We start from the raw sequence: 14,081 nt of genomic DNA, 5'->3' as shown, positions 1-14,081 counted from the left end.
GGAAGGAAGCAACAGCCACAGCAGAAGTGAACCTCCTAGAAGAACAGGAGAGAAACACGAAGATGTTTCATGTCTAGAGGTGATGAGGAGAGCTGTGAACGAGAGTATCCAGGGGAAGTGGAGAGGGGGATTATTTGGGAAACTGTAGCAGGAGCAGCCAGGCCTACCCATTTACATTTCTCCACGTATCTTGTGTGTATGAACTTTGGGAGTAAATGTTTGGATTAAGGAAAAAAGACCAAGTACTGAGGGGCTGTCAAAGTCTGGAAGGAATGAGAAACATCCAAGCCTAGAAGACCAGCTGCCGAGGTCCCCACCCAGCAGCAGGTCCTGCCCATCAATGCGGTATGGAGCACAAGTTGCAGCAGCTGTCCTACCACTCCCCATAAGCAGACTGCTCAACCAGAGGCAGCCATCAGCTTTACAAGACATTGCGACTGCAGAAATGAAGAATCACTACATGCTTAAGGTGCCCAGTATTCTAAAAAGAGATCCCAGGAGCACCTGGGTGGCTCAGTGGGTGAAGCATCTGCTCCTGGAGTCCTGGGATTGAGCCCTGCTTCGGGCTCCCTGCTCAGCGGGGAGTCTGCTTCTCCCTTCTCCCACTCCCCCAGCTGCTCTCTCTCTATCTCTCTCTCTGTCAGATAAATAAATAAAGTCTTAAAAAACAGAGAGAGATTCTAGATATAAGAAACAGATAAATACACATCTGAGGAAAGAGAGTTAATAGGGTAGCCAGAATTAGAGTTAAAAATAAATACCATTTGGGCACCTTGCTGCTGCCTTGGTTCACAGAGCATGTGACTCTTAGTCTCCAGGTTGTGAGTTCAAGCCCCACATTGGGTATAGAGATTATTTAAAAATAAAATCTTAAAAGAAAATAAAAATATGGGGCACCTGGGTGACTCAGTCGATTAAGCATCCACCTCTTCATTTCGGCCCAGGTAGTAAGTTCAGGGTCATGAGTTCAAGCCCTAGTCATATTGGATTTAAGGCCCATCCTACTCCAGTATGATCTAATCTTGACTGGATTACCCTTTTTAGGATTCTTTCTCTCCCTCTGCCTCTCTCTATCTTACTAAGAAAGAAAGAAAGAAAGAAAGAAAGAAAGAAAGAAGAAAGGAAGGAAAGAAAAGGAAAGAAAAAACTAATGTAATTGTAATGCTAAAAGAGATAAGAAGAGTATTTCATTCATGAAACAGGAATGGCTGATTATCAAAAAGAAACAATTAGAGATCTTGAATAAAAGATAGAATTACTGAAACTTAAAAATAGGTGGGCTACTAGCATAATGAACACAAAGAATGAATCAGGGAACTGGAAGATGAGGCCTAAGAATTCTTTCGTAGAATGCAGCACATTTAATTGAGATGGGGCACCTGGCAGGCTCAGTCCGTAGACCATGCGGCTCTTTGATTTCAGGGTTGTCAGTTCAAGCCCCTTGATGGGCACAGAGCCTACCTAAAAGACACACACACACACACACGCAGTAATAGAGATGGATAGTAAAGAGAAAACTTAGAGATATGGAGGATAGACTCAGAAGTGCCAATATTATCCAATAAGAGTTCCAGAAACACCTGGCTGAGATAACAGGATGTAGTATTTAAAGAAATAATAACCAAAGATTTCCCAGAATTAAAAAAAAAAAGTAAGTCTTTATACTAAAAGGATCCACCATGTACCAATAAGATATTTTTAACCCACATCTGGACTCATCATAGTGAAGTTTCAGAACATTGAGGATAAAGAAATTCTAAATTAAACACTCATAGGGAAAAAAATCAAATTTACCTACTACAAAAAAAAAAAAAAAAAAAAGGCTGTTGAGATCCAGTGGTCCTGGTAAGAGAGAGAATAAAGAATCACATGTGGGGGTGCCTGGGTGGCTCAGTGGGTTAAGCACTGCCTTTGGCTCAGGTCATGATCCAGGGTCCTGGGATCGAGCCCCGCATCGGGCTCTCCACTCAGCAGGGAGTCTGCTTCCCTTCCTCTCTTTCTGCCTCTCTGCCCCTGTGATCTCTGGCAAATAAATAAATAAATAAATAAATAAATAAATAAATAAATAAATAAGAATCGCATGTGAACTGCTTCTGGAAGGGACACCTGAGACTTCTGCTCCCATTCTATCAGCCAAAGCTCAGTCACAGGGTCATATCTAATGGCTAGAAAGACCAAGAAATGTAACTTCGTGGTGTGCCCAGGAAGAAAGTGGAAACAAGTTTGGTTATCTGTTAATTAGTCTTTAACACAGAAATTAACCAACTGTGAATTTAATGAATGCATGTAGGACCCTAAACCCAACTGAGAATGTACATTCTTATCAAACACAATTAGATTATCTACAAAAATTGCCTAAGTACTAAGCTGTACAGTAAGTCTCCAAAATTTTAAAAAATTAATGTAATACAAAACATTTAGTGATGACACAGAAATAAAATTAGATATATCAAGATGGTAGAAACTTACACATGCCTGGAAATTTAAAACAGAGGTCTTCATGGGTTGAAGAAAAAAATCATATTAAGGTGAGACTTGAGTGCAGTACTACTTTTGTTTTTTTTTTTTTAAAGATTTTATTTATTTATTTGACAGAGAGAAATCACAAGTAAGCAGAGAGGCAGGCAGAGAGAGAGGAGGAAGCAGGCTCCCTGCTGAGCAGAAAGCCCGATGTGGGGCTCAAACCCAGGACCTGGGATCATGACCTGAGCCAAAGGCAGCAGCCCAACCCACTGAGCCACCCAGGCGCCCCGTGAGTGCAGTACTACTTTTGGAAGCAAAGTGGTTTTCTGGGCGCTGGGTGGCTCAGTCATGACCCAGGTCATGGGATCAAGTCCCACATCGGGCTCCCTGCTCAGTGGGGAGTCTGCTTCTCTTTCCCTCTGCTGTTCACCCATCCCACCCCACTAATGCTCTCTCTCTCTCTCTCATAAATAAATAAAATCTTTAAAAGAAAAAAGCAAAGTGGTTTTCAGGAAAATATAGAGAGTTATGTGCAGTTATTATAAAACAAGAAAGGCTAATGATGAATGAGCCTAGCTTTTGTATTAGGGCAGCTGTAACCAATTACCTCAGACTGAGCGGCTTAAAACAATTATTTCTTGCCTCATACTTCTAGAGGAGAGAAGACAGAAATAAAGGTGTTGGCAGGGCCGTGCTCTCCATGAAGGCCCTCTGGGAGAATCCTTCCTTGCCCAATCTTAAGTGATGGTAGGCAAGCTTTCACACTCCTTGGCTTGTAGACACATCACTCCACTTTATACCTCCATCATCACGTGGCCTTCTTCCTATGGGTCTGCTTCTGGGTCCAAATTTCTCTTTTCTTCTATGACACCAGTTATATTAGGTTTAAGGCCCATCCTACTCCAGTATGATCTCATCTTAACTGGATTACAACCACTAAAATATACTTCTAAATAAGATAACATTTATAGGTTGGACATCAATTTTTGGGAGGGGCACCATTCAACCCTGTCCAGCTTCCAATAAAAAAATAAATTGAGGGGTGCCTGGCTGGCTCAATGGGAAGAGCACATGACTCTTGATTTCAGGGTCATGAGTTTAAGCCCCACATTGGGCATAGAGATTACTTGAATAAATAAATGAACTCTAAAAACAAGCAAATAGGGGCGCCTGGGTGGCTCAGTGGGTTAAGCCACTGCCTTCGGCTCAGGTCATGATCCCAGGTCCTGGGTTCGAGCCCCACATCGGGCTTTCTGCTCAGCAGGGAGCCTGCTTCCTCCTCTCTCTCTGCCTGCCTCTCTGCCTACTTGTGATTTCTCTCTGTCAAATAAATAAATAAAATCTTTAAAAAAAATAAATAAAAATTAAAAAAATAAAAACAAGCAAATAAATAGAAAAAAAAACCTACAAAATATAAAGAAAGTAGAATAAATGAAAATAGTAAAGACTGAAGTAAAAAGCATTAAATTAGACAGGGAAAATGTTAATTAATAAAAAATGATTCTGTGAAAAGACTTTAAGAAACGGGCAAACTTTTTGAAAGTTGATCAAGTGAAACATAGGGAGGAAGGCAAATTATCATCACACAGATTGACAAAATGGTCAAGCTACAAACTCAGAATTTAAATTTATAAAAGGCTACTAAAGAACATTATTCAGGGGCGCCTGGGTGGCTCAGTGGGTTAAAGCTTCTGCCTTGGGCTCAGGTCATGATCCTGGGGTCCTGGAATCAAGCCCCACATCGGGCTCTCTTCTCAGCAGGAAGCCTGCTTCCTCCTCTCTCTCTCTCTCTGCCTGCCTCTCTGCCTGCCTCTCTGCCTACGTGTGATCTCTGTCTGTCAAATAAACAAATAAAATCTTAAAAAAAAAAAAAAGAACATTATTCAAATAAATATGAAACCCAGGTGAAATGGAAACAGGAAAACATAAATTATCAGCCATTAAAAAAATTAAAACAATAGGGGCGCCTGGGAGGCTCAGTTGAGTGCCTGGGTGAATCTGTCTTCAGCTCAGGTTGTGATCCCAGGATTCTGGGATAGAGCCCGACATCTGGCTCCCTGCTCAGCAGAGTCTACTTCTCCCTCTGCCTCTGCCCCTACCGCCCACCTTGGGTTTGCTCTCTTGCTCTCTCTCTCAAATAAATAAATAAATAAAATATTTTAAAAAATAAAAAGACATTAAAACAATAGTCAAAGATCTATCTACTAAGAAGATAACTGGTCCGTGTGGTTCTATGGGAGAGTTTCACCATAAGCGAACTTTTCTGTACAATAGAGGGAATTCTCTTCTTTTTATTTTATTTTATTTTATTTTATATATTTGTTTGACAGACAGAGATCACAAGTAGGCAGAGAGGCAGGCAGAGAGAGAGGAGAAAGCAGGCTCCCTGCTAAGCAGAGAGCCCGATGCGGGGCTCAATCCCAGGACTCTGGGATCATGACCTGAGCCGAAGGCAGAGGCTAACCCACTGAGCCACCCAGGCATCCCAGGGAATTTTCATCTTACATAAACTTTTCAGAGAAGAGAAAAAGAAGGAAAGCTACTCATCTTATTTTCTTGGTGAATGTTCTGTGTGAACCTGAGAAAAACGTTTATCCTACTATCGTTGCATGAGATAGTCTATAGATGTCAATATACCCAGTTGATTGATGGCGTTGTTGAGGTCAAGTATGTCCTTACTGATTTTCCGCCTGCTGTATCTGCCCATTTCTGGCCGAGGAGTGTTGAAGTCTCTAACTGTGAGAGTGGATTCACCTATTTCTCCTTGCAGTTCTGTCTCTGCCTCACGTGGCTTGATGCTCTATTGTTTGGCATGTGCACCTCAAAAATTGTTACGTCTTCTTGGAGAATCGACCATTTTATCATTAAGTAATGCTCCTCTTTATCTGTGATAATGTTCTTACTTTGAAGTCAGCTCTGTCCGAAATTAATATAGATCCTCCTGTTTTCTTTTGATTCGTGTTTGCATGGTGTATTTTTCCTCTATCCATTTACTTTTAATCTGTCTTCATACTTTAAAGTGGGTTCCTTACAGACAATATGTAGTTGGATCAGGTTTTTTGATCTACTCTGACAATATCTGTCTTTTAATTGGTGCATTTAGGCCATTGACATTCAAAGTGATTATCGACATAGATGGACTAATATCTACCATATTTGTTATGGTTTTCTATTTGTTGTCTTTGTTGCTTGTACCCGTTTTTGTCTTCCACATTTTCTGCCTTTCGTGGTTTTAACTGAGCCCTTATGGGATTCCACCTCCTCTCCTTTCTTAACATGCAGTCATGCTTCTGTTTTTAGTTGTTTGCCCTAGAGTTTGTGATATAAATTTACAACTAATCCAAATTCACTTTCAAATAACACGATGCTACTTCATAGGTAGTGTGAGTGCCTTGTAATAACAAAATAATCCTAATTCCTTCATCTTGTTCTTTGTATCATTTCTTTCATTTCACTTATATGTGAGTGTACATAAGAATGTATGCATGTGTGATACACACATAAGCATACATAATTACATTGCTGCTGTTATTATTTTGAGCAAACTATAATGTTTCATCAGTTAAGAATAAGGAAGATAAGTTTTATTCTACCTTCACTTATTCCTTCTTCAGTGCTTTTCTTTTCTTTAAGTAGATCTGAGGTTTTTGTTGTTGTTGTTGTTGTTTTGTTTTTTGTTTTGTTTTGTTTTTAGATCTTTTTTTTTTTTTAAAGATTTTATTTATTTATTTGACAGAGAGAGAGAGATCACAAGTAGGCAGAGAGGCAGGCAGAGAGAGAGAGAGAGGAGGAAGCAGGCTCCCCACTGAGCAGAGAGCCCGATGCGGGGCTCGATCCCAGGACCCTGAGATCATGACCTGAGCCGAAGGCAGAGGCTTTAACCCACTGAGCCACCCAGGCGCCCCTAGATCTGAGTTTTTGAACTACATGATTTTCCTTCTCTGTAGAGAAATTTCTAAAAAAATTTTTGCTGGGCAGGGGCACCTGGCTGGCTCAGTGGAGCATGGAGTTCTTGATCTCAGGGTTGTGAGTTTGAGCCCTCCATTGGGGGTAGAGATTACTTAAAAATAAATAAATCAATAAACTTAGAAAAAAATTTTTTTGCAAGGCACTTCTACTGGCAACAAATTCCCCATATCTTTATTCATTTGAGAAAGTCTTTATTTCATCTTCACTTTTGAAGGATAATTTTACAGGGTACAGAATTCTAGGTGGCAGTTTTGGGTTTTTGTTTTTTTTTCTCAACACTTTAAATATTTCACTCCACTCTCTTCTTGACTTCATGGTTTCTGAGAAGAAAGAAGTCACATGTAATTTTTATCTTCCTTCCTCCGTTGCTGAGGTGTTTTGTCCTCTGACTTCTCTGAGGATTTTTTCTTTATCTTTGTTGTTGTTTTGTGGTTTTTTTTGTTTGTTTGTTTTGGTTTTGTTTTTTTTTTGGTGATTTGAAATTGATATGCTGAGATGTAGCTTTTTTTGGTTGGTATTCTTTGAGCTTCCTGAGTCTGTGGTCTGGTGCCTGCCATTGGTTTAGGGAAATTCTGTCATTATTGTTTCAGATATTTCTTCTGTCTCTTTCTTCCCCTTCAGATGTTCCCATGAAGTATGTTACACTTGACGTAGTTGTCCCACAGTTCTTAGATATTCTGTTATGGTTTATTTTTTTCTTTGTTTTCTTTGCTTTTCAGGTTTCAAGGATTCTTTGCTATATTCTCTGTCTCAAAGATTCTTTCCTCAGCCACGTCTGGTCTACTAATGATCCCATTAAAGGCATTTTCTGTTTCTGTGACAGTGGTTTTGTTTGTTTTCTCTCTAGCATTTCTGTTTGGATTCCCATTTCTCTACTTACATTGCCCATGTGTTCTCACATCCTGTTTGCTTTACCTGTTAGGGCCCTTGGCATATTAATCACATGTGTTTTAAATTCCCAGTCTGATAATTCCAACATCTCTGCCGTGTCCAGTTCTGGAAGCTTGCTCTGTCTCTTCGAAGTGTGTCTTTTGCCTTTTGGTGGGTTTGTAATTTTTTCTTAATGGCTGGACATGACATACCAGGTAAAAGGTAATGTTTTATTAATCAAATTAAGCAAAATGATTTTTTAATTGCAATATGCTCTGTACAAGGGAAAAAGTATAGAAGAAAGACTGAAAGGAAATGTACAACATTGCTGAACAGTGGCTGCTCTGAGTGATGTGTTCCTGGGTGATTTTATTTTCAGCTTTGCTTTTCTCCGTTTTCTGTACTTTACACATTTTCTGGAATGGCCATGTGTTAACTTTATAATTAGCCATGAAAAATGGAAAAGAGATATAAAGGTCCTTTTAAAAACCCACTGTCAAATGCAATCTGTAAAGAACAGTGTGCTTCCTCCCCTTTCCCCTGACATTTAGAGACAATATAAAACACCATTTAATCCTATTACTCCTCTGGACCTCTCACAAACCAGGGGATGATCCTTTTGGCTCTTTAAAATAAATCTCCCAAGGTCATGGGGCTTGTCTATAACAAAGGGGGCTGAAACTCTCAGGCCAACGCTCCTCCCTCTGCACCATCTGGCACCTCCGAGTTTCATTAAAGACTGCACGAGCTAGCCAAAAAGCCAAATGTTCAAATTCATCTGCTTTCTAAGGGAATATTCTTCCCTTTTAGAATCGCTCCACTCATAAGCTACTGCCCCTTCTCTGGGTCTCAGTTTCCCTCTGTGAAATGAGGGCATTGTGTTGTCCCAGCAGATTCCAGGTCCTTCAGGCAACCTGTGTGCCCCCGCCCCTTCTCCCTGCAGCCTTAAGAGTTCTGCTTCTTTCTGCTGGTTCTCTGATGGCCCTGGGAAGGCAGGTTCCCATCCTGGTTCTGCCATGAACTTACCCGCTGAGTGTCCTTGAGCAAGTCATTGCTGTGCAAGGATCTCGGTTCTCCCATGTGTACAATGAGGGTCTGGGCCCTGACCAGAGATTTTCATATTCTGGGTGTTGCAACCTTAGAGTCCTGGGGAAGGTAAGGTGAGCGGTCCTCTATGGATCCCTTTTGCATTTTGGGGTTCTGGTAAGATTTCTTTTGAAACAAGGTTGTGTTGCTATAAACCTATTTGAAAACCTCTGGGCCAGGAAACTTGGCAATCCCTTTCCAGGCCAAGGCTGACATTCTATTTCTCCAAGAAAAAGAGCGGCAGAACATGGGCTACCAGGGTAAAAAAGTGGGAAAGTCTCCCCTGGGCTCCATCAGCCTGGCTTCCCTCCATCAGGGGCTCAGCTATTAGAAGCAGAAGAAGCAAAGATGGATTCTACTAGAACTAGATGGTGTTAGGATGGTGATGCTCAGATAACTCAGCCCACCCAGCCACTTCTCCCTCATTCCCCCCTCCCCCCCACCTTCTCTCTCCATCACCTAGGCAACCAGGCAGGGCCTGGGCTTGCAGTTCCTTCTTCCCCCTCCCTCCCACCCACTCAATCTGCAGGCCTCATTCCCACCCCTCTGTCTCTGCCCACAGCTTCTCTGGGTCTGGAGAGGAAAGTTCCACCTTCAGGGGCTGCCTTTTGTGAGCGTGGAAACCAGATTCCAAGCAGGAGGCCCCTAACTCCTAAAATAATCCTGGTTTGCATGCTGAATTTGACTGTTTTCCTGGCAGGCGTGTTGCAGCCAAAGTGTCTGACCTTGCCAGGGCAGCTGTGCAGAGCTCTGGGAGGTCTGAGATGAGGCTCATTGGTGCTGGGGGAGACCGGGGTCCCCGGGAATGGGGGCGGAGCAGAGGCCTTGGCAGCCTCTGGTGGTTCTCTGCTCCAGGTGGGAGGTCAGGGACAAAGGGTCCTGGGGTTTAATTTACTGCAAGTTATCTCTGCCTCCAGCCAGCCAGAACTGGGGGTCAGTGTGGGAGTCCTGCCCAGCTCTTGATAATAGCTAAATGGGAGCAAATGGGGTGGGGGAAGACTGGGGACTTGGAAATGAGAGACAGGAGGCTTTGTAGAGGGAACTCAATGGAATTTGTCCCTGAAAAGTCCTGGGTTCAATTATGGGAGTGAGCTGGAGCTCTGAATCCTAAAGAAAAAGCACTAAGCTGGACCAAAGCCCAGCCATAAGGGGCAGTGGGACCTTAGCAAGTCCCAGCTATGGGGCATCTTCAACAATCAAATGTGGATGAGACGAGATGTGTGGACTAGAACAAAGGTCAAATATTAATAGGAACTGGAAGTAATAAATTCAGCAAAGTTGCAGGGTATAAAATCAGTTTCATTCCTGTACACTCGCAATGTACAACCCCAAAGGAAATTAAGAAAACAATTCCATTTATAGTAGCATTGAAGAAAAAAAATAAGAGGGTATATTGGAGCTCTCTGTACTTTCTGCTCATTTTTTTCTGTAAATCTAACACTGCCCCACCAAATAGTCCATTAATGTAAAAAATTTCGGAATAAATCATAACCAAGGAGATGCAAGGCATACCCTGTAAACAGTGCTGAAAAAAATAAAGATCTAAATAATGGGAAAACATTTCAGGTTCATGGATATGAAGACTTAATATCGTTAAGGTGGCAACACTATGCAAAGCAATCTATAGATTCAATGTCACCCTTATCAAAATCCCAAAGGCTTTTTTGCAGAAATGGACAAGGTGATCTTAAAATTCATACAGAATTTTGAGGGACTGCAAGTAGCCAAAGCAATCTTGAAAAAGAACTGAATTGGAGGACTCACCCTTCCTGATTTCCTGATTTCAAAACTTATTACAAAGCTACAGTAATCAAAACAGTATGGAACTGGGGTGTGGGCCTGGCTCAGTTGGTAGAACATGCAACTCTTTTATTTTTTTTAGAGCATGTAACGCTTGATCTCAGGGTCATGAGCTCAAGTCCCATGTTGGGCACAGAATTTACTAAAAAAAAAAAAAAAAAGGAGAAGAAGAAAAAGAAAGAAAGAGAGAGAGAGGAAGGAAGGAAGGAAGAAAGGAAGGAAGGAAGAAAAGAGAAGAGAGAAAATGGTGTGGAACTGGCATAAGGGTAGATATATAAATCAGTGGAATAGAATTGAAAATCTAGGACAGAACCCGTAATCTATGGTCAATTGATTTTTAAAGGATGTGAATTCCAATGAGAAAAGAGAGTCTTCAACAAATTGCGGTGGGAAAACCAAATACATGCACACGTAAAAGAATGAAGTCTGAATCCTACTTCATATCATATTAATAAATTAGCTCAGGGCACCGTGGTGGCTCAGCTGGTTAAGCATCTGCCTTCAGCTTAGGTCATGATCCCAGAGTCCTGGGATGGAGCCCTGCATCAGGCTCCCTGTTCAATGGGGAGTCTGCTTCTCCCTCTCCCTCTACTCTTCCCCACTTGCTGTGCACTCACGCACGTGTGCACTCTCTCTCTCTCAAGTAAATAAATAAAATTAATAAAAAATAAAACATAAGGGGCACCTGGGTGGCTCAGTGGGTTAAAGCCTCTGCCTTCAGCTCAGGTCATGATCCCAGGGTCCCGGGATCGAGCCCCGCATCGGGCTCTCTGCTCAGCAGGGAGCCTGCTTCCCTCTCTCTCTCTCTGCCTGCCTCTCTGCCTACTTGGGATCTCTGTCTGTCAAATAAATAAATAAATAATCTTAAAAAAAAAAAAGGAAAAGAAAAATAAAACATAAAACTTAGGAGGAGGTAAATCTCCATGACCTCGGATTTAGTGGTGACTTTTTAAAAAAACGACACCCAAACACAAAGAATAAAAGAAAAAAGTGAAAAATTGGACTTTGAGAACATTAAAAATTTCTGTGCATCAAAAGACACTATGAAGAGAGTACAATGACAATTCACAGAATGAGACAAAATATTTGCAAATTGTATATCTGATAAGGGACTTGAATTCAGAATATATTAAAAACTCCCACAATTCATCAACAAAAAGACAAACAACCCAATTTAAAAATGGGTAAATGATTTGAATAGACATGTCTCTAAAGAAAATACACAATGGCCAATAAGAACATGAAAAGATGCCCAAGGTCATCAGTCATTAGGGAAATGCAAATCAAAACTGCAATAAGGCACCACTTCACATCCTCTAGGGTAGCTGTAATTTAAAAAAAAAATTAAAAAATAAATATTGACAAGGATGTGGAAAAATCAGAATACTTGTCCATTGCTGGTGGGCACGTAAAATGGTGCAGCCACTATAGAAAACACCTTGGCACATCCTCAGTACCTTAAGCAAAGGGCACGATCATTCCTCTGCTGGGTGTGTACCTCGAAGAATTGAAAACAGGTGTTCAAACAAAAACTTGTACACAATTGCTCATAGCGTATTATTCACGGTAGCCAAAAGATAGGAACAATTTAAATGTCCATCAATGGATAAACAAATTGTGGCATCTCCATACATGAAATATTATTCATCCACAAAAAGGAATGAAGTACTGATATTTTGCTACATCCAGGATGAACCTTGAAAGCATTATACTAAGTGAAAGAAGTCAGCCCCAAAAGACAATGTACTGTATGATCTCATTCATATGAAATGTCCAGAAGAGGCAAGTCTACAGACATAGAAAGTAGATTAGCGGTCGCCCTGGACTGGGGAAAGAGTGTAATAAGTGATTGTATAGTGGACAGGAAGTTTCCCCCTGGGGTGATGAGAATGTGCTTGCACGACATAGTGGTGAATGTTGCACAGCCCTGTGAACGCGCCAAATGTCACTGATGGTAAATTTCATGCTGGACATATTTTACCATAATAATAAATGTTCAATGCATTATTTTCCAAAAGAAAAAGAACTCCCTAAAATTTTTGCTCACCTCTCCAAAAACAAACAACTTGTTTTAATTGAAAAACTATTTTGTTCCAGTGTGAGCTTATGCAGAAACTCTATATTGGAAACAGACAAAAGTAGAGGCTTGGGGCATAGGGGAGGGAACCTGTGCCCCATTCATCCCACATGGAAGTCCCTAAGCAACTGGACAGCTTCTGAGATGCCTTTCAGCTTTGGACTTCTGTCTGAGTTGGAGGTGCTTGGTAAGTGCATATTGACAGAAGGCTCTGCTGAGGCCACCAGGATTAGAGGGTCCTGGACTGGTGACCACGCCAGGGTTTCAGCTGTGGTCTAAGTCCACTATGCAGTTCTGGCCAGAGCCTGCTGAGCCTAGCACTGGATGGCATTCTTTGAAAAGATGACAAAATGAACAGGTAGTGCAAACCCAGAAAAGGTCTGGATAGGGAGTAGGTAGGTGTGGTGGTAGGCGTAGTGTAGGTTCCAGTAGTGGGCTCTGAACCAATCTTCTGGGCTTTGATTCCTGCATCCATGCTGATTAGCCATGTCCTGGAGGGTGAGTTCTCCAATGGTCTGGCCATCAGAAATGAATAATACTACGTATGGTGTGATGGTAGTATGAGCATTAATTGGAGTAAAGTGCTCAGAACAATGCCTGGCACATAGAAAGCTCTCAGTGATTAACTTTGTTTTCATCTAGAACTGCAGTGGACTTTCATCATCTGACTCAACACAGTCAACCATATGGTGACTGAGAATCTCTCACCCGGGAGGGTCTGAGATGGTCCGGGACCACAATTTACCCTTCATCCGGGTTTCTCCTATAACACACATGGCTGAGGCAAACTAGGTGTTCTCTCCAAATTATCTGCATCATTCCATTGTTTTGAGTGTGTTTCGAACTGCTGGTCTTAACCCATTCACTGGTCTTGGAATTAACTGAGGGTAGCGAGCAGTTACAAACATTTCAGAAAACAAAAAAGAAAAGAATAGAATGGAAAACAAAGTGCATCATAGATAATTAGGGTTAAGTATTAAGTATTGTCCATTGAAACTTGTTGCAGAGTAGATCTGCACATGCGCACATGCTACTGCACCCTGGTGTACTGGGATGTGATATGCATTCTTAAATACGGTTGCAGTTACAAAAAGTGTGAAGGCCATGATCTGGTAACACCCAAGGACTTTCCGAAGCTGGACAGGGGCCTGCGCTGGGGACTGCAGTCAGGAGAGCGGGAAGTTGCTTTAACCGGAAGGTGGGGAGATGCAAAGGGTGGCAAAGGTACCCTGAATCTTGAATTAAGTAGTCAGGATGCAGAAGACTCCTGCCCCATGCCTGCCCCCATAAACACACCCTGCGGTCATTTAAGTGCAAACCAAGGCATTTAGCTGTCTCTTTCATCATATTTTATATCTTCCAGGCTACCGTATTCCCCAGAAATGTTTTGTGGCTACAGAAGTAGCCCACTTTACTCCAGTGTGGGAGACTAGCACCCCCTCTCTACATGCCAGTTTAGGAGAGAGGTCTGGAATCACTTCAGAGGTCTGGAATCACTGCTATAGCCCTGGGCAAGTGCTGCTGGCTTTGTGGAAGGTGGCTTCTAGAGACTTTCCAGCTGGGGATATGTCCTGAGAAAGAGGGGAGAGGGAAGATGAGTTAGAAGTGGTGTTGAAAATGTGGGCAGTTGATACACCTAGACTACCATTTAGTATTGCTTCATCCAGGATTAAGTGGGTGGGAGGTGAAGTTGCCTTCCGGGACTTTGCTTGGGACTGCAAAGCCTGCTCCCTCTGCACCCTCACTTGGGTCCCTGCCTGGACCAGCTTGGCAGTTATCTGAAGCTAGGACATCAAAAGTCAAAAGGAGGGAGACC

Source organism: Lutra lutra, chromosome 7 (genome assembly GCF_902655055.1).
Source record: "Lutra lutra chromosome 7, mLutLut1.2, whole genome shotgun sequence".
NCBI classification, from domain to species: Eukaryota; Metazoa; Chordata; class Mammalia; order Carnivora; family Mustelidae; genus Lutra; species Lutra lutra.
The sequence above is the reverse complement of the archived record's forward strand: the minus strand, read 5'-3'. Positions refer to the sequence as shown.